We start from the raw sequence: 14,616 nt of genomic DNA on the forward strand, positions 1-14,616 counted from the left end.
TTTTCCTTAGTGGTTTTGTCTGTAGTCACCAAAGTTGACAGATACGACTCTCCCTTTGTCTCATGGTCCACAGAGCAGAATGATAGCAGAGGGAGAGGTACTGTTTTTCCAAGGACGTTTTCAGAGACCAGAGCACATTAACCTTCTGTCTAATGCTGCTTTAACTATCTGCATTATTTTGGAGAACTTTGAAAGATGCTGCAGCTGTGTTTTGTTGTTTTGTTCTGTTCTGCTTCTGGTTGCTGGGGCAGTGTCAGTGCACTTAGTGCACCATGCAAACAAAGCATCTCTTCCTGCAGCCCTTCCCCTTTCTTTCCTTCAGCTGACTCATACTGGATGACATTTTTGAACTGTAAGTTACCTGCTTGTGCTGACCACAGTGAGATGGATTTTTCATAGTTCTGCTGCCACAACTTTCTTTCTGTTCTTCTATTTCTTATGCTGCTAAGGGAATAGCACTGTTCCTTCACAGAGTTTGGCAGAGTATCTTCAAAAAGAAACCACTCAGCACAAGCAGGCAGGGCAGTCACTCTTTCTTCACTCAGAAACATTCAGAGAGTCTAAGATGCTGCTTCAAAACAAATGATCAGTGATACCATGGGCTCTGTGGATGCCAGTCGGAGGAGAAACTATTTTTTAGTGAAACATCTTTAATTCAAGATTTGCTCTTAAACTGAAAAGTGCCTGTTTAGGAAAGAGCCACCCACACACAAGGAGGAGAAGCATCATGCAAGTACTCAAGGTACGTGGTCCATGCACAGGCAAACATTTTTATTACCCCGCAAGTCCTTGGTATAAGACTTGCTTTTGAACTATCACAGCTTTGGAAATAAAGCACCAGGTAGACCTTCCTCTAAAACTACCACTGTCATCCTTGCTGCATCTAATAATCACTGGGATAAGAATGAAAGTGGGTGATCCCATTTCTCCTTTCAATTACTTCCCCAACACTGTTAATTTCTTTTTTCACTTACACACTTCTTTTCTCGCCTCCTTATCTGAATCATATGAAGAGTTCATTTCAAGATGATCTACACACATATTCTAGTTAATAATAGATATTTCTAAGAAGAAGAGCTGAGTGCAGTGTAAATTGGGTGGTGTGGATAAAAGATCTGTTTTTATGTGTATAATCCCTCTACATACATACAACTACCCCATCCTCCCTGTACACTAATATTTTTTGGTAATTTCTTTGGAATTACCTTACCCTGAATGTAGAATTAATAACACATGCGACTGTTAGTCTTCATTGGCCACTGATTAGTTTTGTAAGCCCAGGCACAGGAAATAAATCAGGAAGGTAAAAAAAAAAAAAAAGCAGCCAACGACAAACAACATGGCATTGAATAAAAAAAAAAAAAGAGAGACTATTCTGAAAATCCCTTGGTGTCTGCTCAATATTTATTCATATGCTTCCATAGTCACTGCTGCTTTGTGTATGTGCGTAGGCGTAGGCATATACTTGTTTCAGGGTGGTTGTGGCTTATAAACAGATCTCCCGCTGGTCTCTTTTTTCAAGGATATATGAAAGCAGCCCAAACTGCTGACTCAGGACACTGCTCACCAGCAGAGCCCACAGCTCTGAGACAGGCAATGTCTGGGCAGCACTGTCTGTGATGAGTTGCAAAGGTCTCTGCTTCCCCAGGGCAGTGAGCCCCGTGTCCAGCCATGTACTGTAGGCCTGGGACAAGGGGCAGCCTCAAAACAGCCTGAGGGGCTGGGCACAGCTGGGCTGCCACCTGTGCTAGCCCAGCCTGCCTCTGTGGGCAGGGGAAAGGGAGGACTGGGCTGGCAGGGAGCTGAGCTGGTCACCTGCTGGGGCATGAGGGGACCTGGGGCTGTGGGAGCCACCGCTTGTGTGTTTGTGTGTGTGCACTTGCACTGCTGGGGACCAGCAGGACCCTCCTTATGCTGTATAAATTGCTATTCCATCTGCTAATCAGAACTGAAACTCTAGCACTTCAGCATCATTGATTTGCTCAGGAACCCAAAGAGGCCACAGACCCATGTCAAAATATGTTGAAATACTCTCCCTTCTGGGAAAGGATGTTCAGGCACCTACACTGGGAGGCAGGGAAATGGCAGCTCTCCCTGCTGTAGAAACCACCAGTGTGCAGAGCCCTGGCTGGGGTGGGGCAGTGCGGCAGATTTGGAAGGTTAGTTATTGTCTACCAGATGACGGCTCCATCCCAGCCTGACTGGTAAAAAAACAGCCTTTTCTTTTAGGCTTCTGTGGACACAGCATTTTAATGATTTTTTTTGTCCAACCAGCCTAGGTAACAAATGGGTGAGAGGGCCTGAGGGGAATTTGCAGTAATGATGGAGAGAGCTAAGGGTCTGGAAAAGAAGATCTAATTCCTGGCTTGCTATGGCTGATTGACCTTGAGGGACAGGACACACCAGGGGTGCAGGTTTCTTCCCTCCAGCCTCACCCCTGCTTGCTGCTGCATTTTTCTGCTCTGTAAATACTGCAGGAATCAATGCAGCAGCTGCTGTGGCATTTTGACATCTGAGGGAGAATTATTACACCAGGTGCTTATAAACCTGCTTCATCAAAACCTCAGTCAGCAAGCAGATGCCACCTTGCAGCCCTTGCCTGAGTCTTGGTGGCAGCTTCAGAGGGACAGGTCCCACGTGTGTGGAAAGCAATGGGGCTGTTGCAGCACTGGATGAGTCCAAGCATGCAGGTAGGGAAGGAAAGAGGCAGCCTGGCTGGTTGTGTTGTTTGCTTTGCACTGGTGATGATGCAGTGGTATCATTTTCATGCTAAATGCTAATTTTCTGCTTTGCTGGCCTCAGAATAGCCTACATTCATATCCTTCATTGCAGCAATTAAAGGGCTGGGTGCTCAAGCTGAGGCACTTGTGATGAGCATGATTTTAATCAGTGTGCATGAGAGAGAAGGAGGAATGTGATTGCCTTGCTGCTGCTGTGGGAACATGTGACAGCCCATGAGGGTAAGAGAGCCCCTACCCTCGTATGAGCATGCATCAGCATCAGCTCAGCACTGGGCCAGGAAGAGAAGGTTTGCCACACCTTCCATTTCTCTGTCTGGTCAGGAATTGCTGTTTGACTTGAGCAAAACATTGCAACAAATCACCTGCTCCCCTGCCTCATGTTTCTACCCCGTGCTACCACCTTCCAAGGTGCCATGCCCATGGCACAGAGATCCCCAGCCACTGTCAGACAGGCTGAGCATCACTTGCCTGTCCCCCGCTGCGGGGAGGCAGGGCAGGAGGAGAAGGCCACGCTGCACGTGCAAGATTTCCAGGTGTGCCTCTAGGCAGAAGGATGGAATTCCATAGTTCTCTGCTGTGAGACTGCATCTGAGACTGCTCTGCACGGCTGGGCATGGGAGTCCATTGTGAGAGTGCCAGGAGCAGTATTAGATGTAAGTACTTAAGCATTTACACTGTTTGCCTAAATCATAAAGCTCATCCTGCTGGATATGCTCACACATCCCCTCTGCCTCTTCAGCTGGCTTAAATGTCCCTCCAAAGGCGAACAGGGACTGTGTCCCTTGAATCCTCACTGCTTTGCTTTTCCTCGGTGTGGCTCAGTGGCCACGTTTGCAGGGAGGGGACCACCCTGCCAGGTTTCTGAGCAGAGCTGTACCTCTCCCTGCTGCTGCCACAGCACTATGGAGTCACAGCAGGTAACACGGGTAAAAACCCCAGAGAGGTGGAGTGGGGAGGGACTCTGGGGCTTGGTTTCCCATTTCAAGGGATTTGTATGTGCAGGGATATCTGCGGCAAAGGAAATCTAGGGAGAGACAAAACTTGCATCCAAACTGCAGGAGCCACTGGGAGGGAAGCAGGGGATAACAACATTTCTGGGACTCTACAAGCTTGTTTCTACAAGTTTCCTAGTTCATATTTCAGCTCTTCTTTGAATGTGTCCCAATTCCTTCCTACAGGGGTGGGGTCACCTTCCACTTAGACCAGGTTGCTCAAAACCCTCTCCAATCTAGCTTTAAATAATTCTAGGGATGGAGCAAGTCCCTGTCTGTCTCCTTTCCCCATCCCAGGGCCTACCTACTATTTTTGGCACCCAGAGGTAGTAACTGCAGACAAATCAGAAGAGTGGCTGGTTTTACTCTCTTCACCAGTTCAGATGAGATCTTGAATCTTTTCTCTGGATTACCCACCATATCTCAGTACCTGTCCTGCTCCCACAGGTAAACTTTATCAGAGACATTTGAACATTTATCCTGTTTTTATGGAGGTTTTAGCACTGCCACTGCTCTCTGGTCAGGCAGAAGGCTGGGCAGCCTTTGCAGTCAGTGGCAATCCTGGGCAAACAGCCCCCACATACATACAGCACAGCTTCACAGAGGGAAGGTGGATTCTTTCCTCCACTGAGCTCACAGCTCATGCCCAGCAGAACCCTCTGCCAGGCCCCATCTGACCACTCTAAAAAGCTTCTCTTCTGTCTAGGCTGGCACTCAAGAGGGAAGGACAGACACAGTAGGCACAAGTGTGTTAGAGATGTATGTTCATTGTTAAAAAAAAAAAAAAATCTGGTTTTGACCCAGAGCATCTGAACCAAGCTGCTATTTCTCTTTTCATCATGTACAGGTGGGCTTCCAGGGCTCAGGTGTCTCCAGGACAGGGGCAGTACACACTTGCAGTGTGGAGTGAAGGGGCCACATTTGGACCTGCTGCACATCCCAAAAGTCCATGTCCGGGAGGGCTCACTACAGCACAGGGAAGAACAGGGCAGACACAGGTTTGGACAGCTAGGCAGCGAGTTCCCTCTCCCTCCTGCAGAAGCTTGGGTGAGAAGGGAGGTTTCTCCCTCACACTGGCTGAGCTTTGAGCTGTGTACTAATGACAGCACAAGGAGGAGAGGAACTAGAGATTGACAGTCATGAGAGATTTTTGTTGCTGTTTAGGATAGACCTCTCTCCATTTCTTCTGTCTTTCCATTTATTCTGCACCTCCCTCTTTTTCCTTCCTCCAAACCCTTTCCTCCAGCCCAGCCCTTGTCTTCCCTTTGTCCTAGTTCTCCTTGCCTTTCCAGTAAGTGAGGAATTAAATAAGCCTCTATGGAGACAAAACCAAATGCAATAGCATCCCTTGCCTGCCTGGATAGGATGCTGATGAAGTTAGTGAAGAGACATCTCCTTAGGATGCTGCTTTTATTTTATTATTTAGTCCAGCATGCACCAGGTCAGGACTGAGGGAGCATCCTTAGAGCCACATGCATGCTTGGAATAAAAGAGCTCACTGTGTAGTCACAGAGCACCTCCATACCCAGGCACCTGCTACCTGAAATGCCAGTAACCTCCCCCCGGGCACTGCCCCGCACACAGGAAAGGTGGGGTCTGACCAGCACCAAGGGCTCCCCATCACTCAGACGAGGCCCACCTGGAATCAGCAATAAAGAGGGGTCTGAGATACCAGCCTCAGGGTGTTTGTGTTTAGTAGGTAATGAAGGAGCCTGAGGAGTAAATTAAAAAAGAAAGATGCAGAGGAAGGGTTTCTCTGCTTTTACAGTGTGCTTGGCTGGGGCCATCCCTTGGTGCTGCTGTCTTGTATCTGTGCTATCAGAGTAAATAAACCTCCTCTTGTAAATGCTGACCTCAAGCTGTGTAGTAAATTCTGGTGCCAGCCAAACCTGTGTTTGGTCGCTCGCAGTGTGTTCTTCTCAGTATGAGGCTGCTGTATTGCTTTCACCACAAGCACCAAACGCTGTTAGATGCTTTCCTTTGGGACTCAATTCCAGGTACAGTGCAGCATCTTGTCAAATTTTTTTATTGCTTGCTCTCACTCCTCACATTTCAAAAGGAGCAAAGTTTGCTGTTATGTGTTTTGCCATGTTTTTACTTCAGAGCTAACTTAATCTTCATGTTTTCCTTTCTCTGTTAATCTCAGGATTAAGGAAAATCTGTGAAAGTATGATTTGAGCTTTTAGAAATATTTTCTGCATTAAAAAAAAAAAAAGAAGAAATTAACCTGCAATGAGCAACCCTTTTTATTTAGAACTGAATTAATGAACTCCCACTGAAGATGGGCATGTTGGGCATTAATATGTGTATAATTATGCAAAAGCACTGTTATGCCTCTAATGAAAATTAGATTCTACCACTGAGGCTGTGTTTGGTGATAGTGTATATCTTCATTTGTGCTATATTTATTCTTTTTTCCTAGCTGCATGACCTAGGATTACAGTTGCTATGGCGATAAGACAGTTAGTGAAGGAAGGAGTGAAAGGTAAGTTTGTGTGTTTGCCTGTGCTGCGGGGGCTGGGGCTGGCAATCTCTGTCCCCTGTGCTGCGTCTGCCTCCAGCTCCTGCTGGCACTGAAAGGCTCCATTGCACAAGGGATGGTCATTTCTCCATTACTCAGGGATGGGTGCTCAAGCAGCAGAGCAAATTGGGTTGGCTTTTCTCTTCCCAGCAGTGTGTGTGTGTAACCAGGCCATGGGACTGCTGTGCTGGGACTGTTTTAGTGGGGTGGGGAGCTGATCCTTTGTGTGCATCTTTGCTGCTGGCCTTGGAGGGGTTTAGAGGTGGATTCTGGGGCTACCGGGGACCAGAGTGAAAGCCTCCAACTACTCCTCTGTATTTGTTGAGATGCATTTGTGATCTTGTGTGCCCTGGGCTTGGGGCTGGAGGTGCTGAGCAGATTTAAAAGATGTGTAGCTGTGGTGAATTTGGCAGAGCTGGGTAAGCAGCTGACCTTAATGGTCTTAAAGGTCTTTTCCAACCTAAGTGACTCTTTGGTTCTATGAGTGGCAGTTTTTCTCCCTTCAGCTGAGTTACATTACCAGCCTTCTTGCTGGGGTTTGCTTTGCTGCAGGAGACCAGCATTTCCCAAACCTTTCCAGAGCCAATGTTACCTCCAGACCTGAACAACGGGCCCAGGAGTGCAGGACTTCTTTCAATAAGTAGTTGATATGGAAGAGAGTCTGTCCTTTGTTGACAAGGAACATGTTTCCCTGAGCACAGCTGCCCAAACCTCTGTGTCTTTTTCAGCCTTAGCTTGCCCTGTGTGTGTGGGATGTGCTTCCCTAGCTTCTTGCTTGCCTCTCCCATCCTGCTCTTTCTGTCTTTCTCAGCACCCCTCCATCAAAACTGCCATTACCATTTGCCTTAAGCTTCCTGGAATGGAATGCTTACCATGGGAACTCAGGCTGACCAGCCTTGGTAATTGCAAGATTGATTCAGGCAGAAGGCTTTTTTTCTTGCAATTGTCTCTTTCAAAATAGCTGGACAGCTTTTTTGTCTTTTTTTCCTGAAGGAGCAATGGCTGCTATCACCAACAACTTGAGAACTTTTCACCTGATCCTCCCAGAAGTAGTGCCTTAGACACTCTGTGCAGCTCTGGGTCATGTTCTTCTCTCAGAAACATTATGAATTAGCTAGTGAATAAGTCTCAAGCTCCCACCAATTGGTTTCTGTAGCCTTGACTATCTCCTTGGACTCGCTAAACTTTTAACTAGGTATAGGTTTTCCCCAAGAGGTCTTATAACTTTGCTTAATAAAAGATGAAAGTGTTTTTAAGAGTCTCTCCACTCCTGCCCTGCTTTGCATTTTTCCTCAAGTGAACTCTGCCTGTTTGCAAATTATCAATAGCACAACCACCTTAATGCAGGCAGACAGCACTCTCTCACTCGTTTGGACTGGGGTAAGGAAAATGAGTTGTCTGACAGGGACAATCCTGTACTTGTATTAGTCTGTCCCCTTGAGGAAAACTCTTCCAAGCCACTGAACTTTGCTGGGGTTCTCTTCATACACAGTCACCCTCTCATCCACGACAATCAGCATCCATCAGTGCCTTTACAAAATGCCTTGTGCTTACAGAGGACTCCACAGCTGGGGGAGAAAGTGGAAAAACCTCATGAGCAATGCTCATTGGTGATTTAGAGAGCAGGGGGAGTTCATGTCAGCCTAAGGGCAAGGGTGGGAGCTTGAAGGATCTGTATCTTAGCCTGTTGGAGAGTTGCTGCCACCCTCTTATGGGGGAGAAGATATCCTCGTGGCTAGTGCTTTTCTACCTCAAAGGCTGGGGAGGAGCTGGTACCCCTGCCCCTCCAGCAGAGTCTGTCTTCCTTCCAAACCCCAACATCATGGGGCTGAGGGTATAACAAACCTCTGGGACTCTTAGCAAAGTAAACTCGCATCTACTCCAAACCGCAGGGCTCAGCAGAGCAGGTGCTCAGCTTTCCCCTTGAGGACTGTGGTAAAGTGATGTTAAACGTAGCCTGGAGATCCAGGAACGTCACTCTGTGTGCACAGCCTGGAAAGGCAAGGAAGAACAGAGAGCTGTACAAGGGAATGTGCAGTTCAGACAGATGAGAAGGAGCAAAACAAGCTCTCTCACATTTTTGACTCCCCTTCCTAAGATGAGGAAAACAGGATTCTGTTGGGAATCCATCCTGGCTAAGTCCTGCTTCAGCTGTGCAGTATCTCAAGATGCCCTTGCACAACAGGAGCAAGACTCTGCAAGTGGGGCCAAGCAATAATGAGGGATGATGGTTCATCTAGTTTGGAGGTGCCAGTGAGGTTAAATCAGCTGCCACCCTCCGTCAAAACTGCTTCTCCATGAAAGGCTTGGTCATTCTCATAGGACACTCCCTTCTGAGAGAACAAAACATGCAAGACCCCATATGCAGGCTGGACACACTTTTTAGGGACATCTACAACCTTGCTGGGGCCCAGGTTAAAGATGTGGAGAGAAAGCTTCCTACTCTGATATGGCTCTTGGATTTTCTTCCATTCTTGATTTTTCAGGTAGGCAATGATCAAGTTACAAACCCAAGGGCAGTCAAGAGAGACTTTGGGGCCTTGGGAGAGCTGGTTAAGGGACCAGGAGCACAAGTGGTGTCCTCATCTATCCTTCCAGTTGCAGGGAATGATGAGGGAAGAATTGGGAAAAGCCAGCAGATCAATACAAGCCTGCTGTCACTGGCAGAATGTTTGGATTTTGATCATGGATCAATTTACGTAATATCAGGCCTGCTGGTGATAGACACAGTAGACACCTGATTCAAAAGAGGGAAAGGATCTTTCCACAGGAGTTAATCAGACTTGTGGAAAGAGGTTTAAATTATTTTAATGATGGTGACAAAAGGGTTGGGCTTTTATGGGTCATAATCAAGGAGAAGACCAAGAAGCCAAATAACTGCTGCTTGTGCCTTGGGTGGGTGTTCACTTTGCTGGGTAAAAAACCTGGATGATCAACCCCAAAGCATGGTGGTGAATGGAATCGCATCCAGCTGGTGGCCACTTATCAGTGGTGTTCCACAGGGCGCAGTACTGGGGTGAGTCTTTAGGATCTTCACCAGTGCTCTGGACAAGGGAATGGAGTGCTCCCCCAGTCAGACTGCAGACAACACCAAGCTGGGCAGGAGTGTTGATCTACTTGAGGGAAGAAAGCACTAGAGTGGGATCTGATCAGGCTGGAGAAAAGGAGGCTCAGGAGAGATCTTGTTGCTTTCTACAACTACCTGAAAGGAGGTCATGGTGAGATGGGGGTTGATCTCCCAAGTGATAAGAGGAAATGGCCTCAAGTGTGCCAGGGAATGGGTTGATATGAAATGGGGAAAAATTTCTTCACCAAAAAGATTCTGAAGCACCGGAAAAGGCTGCCCAGGGAAATGGTTAAGTCACCATCCCTGGAGGTATTTAAGAAGCATGTAGATGTTGCATTTGGGGACATGTTTTAGTGGTGGACTTGGCAGTGCTACATTAACAGTTGGACTTGATGATCTTGGATGTCTTTTCCAACCTAATTGATTCTGTGATCTCAGTTATGAGATTAAGTTTGCCAAGCCATGATTTTCTTGCAGCCAGTGTCTGAGGTGAAGGTGAATGCCCAGGAAAGGCAGATTTATTGCATGACCCCTAGGATTTCTGGCTAGTGCCTCAGGTTGCCTTCTAGTAGGGAAGTGTTGGATGATAAACCCTTTGAGGGGAGGCATTAAGCCTCTCAGGCTCACTTGTGCTGTGGGTCCAGCCCGGGTCAGCAGTGTAACAAGTCATCAACACTGGGCTGAGATTTGGCATTGTCTGACAGCTTTGGACTTCGGTTTAGAGCTGTCAGTGGCAGGTCGGAAAAATCAATACAGTATTAAGCAGTGTCTTCATCAGCCTCTGACTTTTGTGCCTCCTCCCTTAGCCTTCTGCAGGGCAGTATTGAGGTGGGTCAGATATGTGTACACACAAACATGCAGTGCCTCACCCAGCTCGGTATATACAGAGGGCTGAAAGCAGTCTGAGTGCTGTCAGGTTGACCTCTGGAAGAAAACCTTCTGGAAAAAAAATCCCAACATAATGATTTCTCCTCTTCTGTAGATATTCAAAACAAGCATTTAAAAGGGAGCAGCTGCAGTGGATGAACCCTGAGTTGTCATTGTCCTCTCAGGACATATTGGAGTCAGCACTCCAATATCCTTCCCCAGCCCCCTGCCACCTCTGTGTGCTGCATCCTCATGCTGCCAGGGTTCCATAAAGAGCTTACAGACAGGGATGCAACAAACATATCCTGTGCCTGTAATCCCAAATGAGCTAGGTGCTTAAGGACAGAAGCTGTCACCAGTAGGAGCAGTTGGACTGATGGAAAGTGTTCATGAGGAGGGACTGAGTTACCTCGAGGAGGGAGGAGTGGGCAATAGGGTCAGAAGAGGTTGCCTGAGTTTTACATCTTCAGACATCAATGCAGCAGCATGTCTTCCTCACAGTCCTTGTGTTCAGTTCACACCAGTGCCTTCAAATGCAGGCAGGTCTCATTGAGGGCCAACAAGTAGCCAGGAGCTGTGAGGGTCCTGTGTTCTTGTCAGAGAGATGAAAGAGCTGGCAAATTGTCCTCATTGCAGGACAAAAGGAAATAGTGGCACTTGGTAGGATGCAGCTGGCTGATGAATTGCCCACCTGCATTGTAACTGCAGTGTTTGCAGGCAGGATAGCAGCCACAGAACATATCAAAGAGGTGGCAGCTTGGGGCTTGGAGGTGTTTTGGCATTTTTGTTCTGTTTATTTCAAGAGCCATGAGATGTGATGTCCCTTTGCATTGGACGCCTGTACTCTCAGGTTGTCCCAGGTCATCAAGTTTCTTCCTAGGCTCAGCAGAGATATGGTGTATCCTTACCCTCGTGGGATGATAGGGGAATACATGTTTGAGAGCTGCAGTGAGTTGTTAGGAAGGACAGGCTGATAATCTCTGTACTTGCTTTTGTATTTCTAGTCCTTCTTAGTTGGCAGGAAATAAGTAGCTGAAACATCTTAACCTGTTGATTTTTATAATACATCGTTTTTCCTTATCATGTGGAGAGATGGGAAGAACAAAGGGATGCAGAAAGGACAGATGAAAAATGAGATGAGGACTGCAGTCAGCTTCAGTCCTCTTTAAATAGCAGTTTACCAATGAGGGCAACTTCTGTGTCTCTATTGTGTCTTGTGAATTTGTTTGTGATTTGAAGCACACAGATCACTTTGAGTGTTGGTTTGTTTTTGAAAAGTGGAGTAAAGTTAAACCCATGTGAAATTCTGAAAAACTTTCTTAAACCCCAAAATCAAGGGAGAGATTTCAGAACAGCCTACCCTGCAATGTAGTAATGTACTCTGTAACCCTTGTACTCACTGCTGGTAAGTGTTTGACCCTGAGACTCCTGCTGAAAGCAAATAATTTGTGCTTACACATTGATGGATGCTGGGAGCATTTGGTATTTCTTTTCCTGTATCCTTTTGAAGCTTCTTTTGTCTTTGCTCTATGGCTCTTTCGTCTCAGGATAAATTCTAGTGGTAAGCTTTTCCAAAAGTGAGAGAGAAGCAGCATTTCAGCTCTCCCTATATCAGCCTCTTTGGCATGCCTAAAATACAGCACCTTATACAAAGGACATATGATTAAATTAAAAGATGGCAAGCTTGGAACCAAGCTCTAGATCATTGCTAAATAAAAGCATGCTGTAAAACTAACTCCCTGTTCCAGCACACCACTGAAAGCAAGACCTCTGCAAGATCCATTTGTGCAGGATCACATCAGCTGGATGTGTGAGAGCTGACTGAGACTATCCAGATATTTCAGAATATGTAATATTTACTGATATTATGCTAAACTCTATGCTTCAGGTCCTTGGGCAATTCCTATTTACAAGAAGCCTGATAAGACTATCACAGAAGATTGATGCTTTTGCATCATTTACCTTCTCTGTAGCATCAGGCAGTGGTCACAGGAAGACCAAATTGTGTGAAGAACTTGACCTGGGACAATAGAGCCGTGCTTTGCCAGGGAGCATCTTCTTCCCTTCCTCCTGCCTTCCTTGTGCCTGCCAGAGATGTTTACAGGAAGATGAACTGAACTGGAGGTTGGCTGATCCATGACAAGGTTTAGAGCTTCCTGTTACAGATGAGTAAGCAGCTCACTCATCTGTAACAGGAAGCTCTAAACTTTGTCATAGTAAATGGAGATTCCAAGGTTGCAAGCAGGACCTCTGGTTGGAAAATTTGTACATCTCCCCTTCAGGGGCAGGTTGGAGTACCTGGAAAGGCAGGGGGAACCCTTTTTGGAGGTGGAAATGTTGGTTTTTTTTGTTTTTTTTTTTACTGTCTCTCAGCAGCTCCCTGGGAACCAGAAGCAGCTTCCATGCTGGGGTACCAGGGGCACTTCTGAGACAAGTTAAAACCCAGCAGCTCAAAAAGCAAACCAAATAGCCTATGCTTTGGGATAGCAGCAATTTGGAAGGGAAGGCTAAAATAACTGAGTATCAGTTGGCTCCATTCGTGGGTCCTGAAAGGTGGCTGTAATGATGTCACACTAGTGAGGACAGTGCAAGGTGGGGAAGAAGGGAGGGGAGATTTAGGGTGGTGAGACCAGATATAACCTGGAGTAACGATGTGGGAAACAGAGCCTGCGGATCAGCAAGGGATTACTGCTTTATTACCCTCTGGATTAGTGTCCCAGGGCCAGTGAGTGCAGAACAGACTGTATTGAATTATTCTTTATCCGATGGTGCTGATGGACTCGTGTCTGTCCCAGTAAGCTCCCTGGTTGACGAGGTATTTTCTGTGTTCAGGATGGTGTGCCATAGTAAATAGCTTGGACAGGGATGACTTTTAGGAACAAGAACATGGAGATGAGCAATTATAAAAGGACTTGGAGGCAAAGGAGTCACACAGCAGTTTTCTTCCTCGAATTGGAAGGGCTCTCTTATTTCCAGATACATATTTTATATATATATATATATATATATATCTTGTTCTTTCAAGACATAGCTGGAAATCTTCAGTCTTTGATTGCAATAGCTTTTATTCCAGCACCTTTCCACGTTCCTATTTATTCTTCAAAGGTGAATTCAGGCTAGTCAAATCTACTTTGACTACAGGTTTAAAATGTCTGGGGATATAATTTTAACCCCAGAAAACAGTCACCTTATTGATAGATCTGTGAATGAGGAAGAGAAACAGACTGTGTAAAGGAAAGAGGGCAAATATACCTGCAGCTGGCCTGTAATTGTGCTGTGAGGCTGGAGAAGGTAAGGACAGAGATGAAGGTGACAAAGTGTTTCAGCAGGGCCTGCACCTCACTGTGAGCCAGTTCCTCAACAGACAGGAGTGTTGTGATGAAACACCAAGCCCAGGTATCCCATTTACTTCTTGCCACTAGCTATGCAATATTCTCAGGGAAAAGGACGTGCAAAGTGGCTTGCCTGGGGAACCTCTCATTGGGAGGAAGGATGAATAATACTTGGTGATTCTACTGTCTTATATTTCTGCAATCTTCTGAGCCTGCTGAAAGTGTAAAGAGGCAAGTGGATACCTGTAAGAGGAGTTCTGACTCCAGTGCCGTGATAGGCCATAAGAAGTGCAGTGTATTGTAAGACAAAGGAAGCTCCCAATGCAGGGCTATTACCCTTGCTCTGTGAACTAGATTTAGGTTCTGCTCTATCACACTAATGTTTTAAGCTTTTGTTTGCAAAGGAAAACCTCTACATGGGGAACCACTTTTAACCAATGCACTTTGAGGCTTGAAATGGCAAATCACCAGAATTAGAGCTTTTCCACAGAGCTGACTCTGCCAGACATCCATCATCAAAGGTTTCTGAATAAAATGTTGGACACTTGAAAATGTGAAATTTTGTTATGATGCAAATATTTGAGAGTTGGGCACTTGAAGGCAGTGAGGAAAATGAAGAGCCTCCTAAGAGCAAGGCTCCTCACTGTAACATGCATTTTGTGATGGAGAATGCAACAGGAGTTTTCTATGTGAATAACACCAGTTACCATCACAATTTGGGATGAGTGTGGTGGCCTGTCAGCAACCTTTGTGCAGATCTCCAAGCTCCAGAAGCTAGAGGGGGTCATGCACCTTAACCAGCTAATGCGATCCACAGCTGGGAATATAGTCCCACCTTTTCCACACAATCACACTGGAATATGAGGAACTTCATTCCCATCATGCTATTAACCGCAGTATTTAGAGTAAAAGCAACCACATCCTGTAGCCTGGCTGGCCTCTCTCTGAAACTCTGTTGATTGCTTCTGGCCCAACAGAAGTGTTAGAAGCAATTTTGTGCTCGGGCTATGCTCAAACTGGCTCTTGAGAAATATTAATCTTCACCAGGCTGCAGTGATTGATACTAAGCTTTGTGGACACTTTTGAGGGAATGCAG

The 14,616-nt window shown here is 46.3% G+C and overlaps 1 protein-coding gene across 1 annotated transcript in view; it reads left to right on the top strand.

Annotated features, from left to right (window-relative positions):
• Positions 1-5,442: 5,442 nt before the first annotated feature.
• Positions 5,443-14,616, top strand: part of GRAP2 (GRB2 related adaptor protein 2) — a 97,956-nt gene continuing 88,782 nt past the window's right edge. Inside the window, exons 1-2 of the mRNA XM_021554034.3 lie at positions 5,443-5,730; positions 6,156-6,218. The gene's annotated coding sequence lies outside the window, so the exon portion shown is untranslated. The remainder of the gene's footprint in view (positions 5,731-6,155; positions 6,219-14,616) is intronic.

The sequence above is a fragment of the Lonchura striata genome, chromosome 5, assembly GCF_046129695.1.
Source record: "Lonchura striata isolate bLonStr1 chromosome 5, bLonStr1.mat, whole genome shotgun sequence".
Lineage (NCBI taxonomy): Eukaryota > Metazoa > Chordata > Aves > Passeriformes > Estrildidae > Lonchura > Lonchura striata.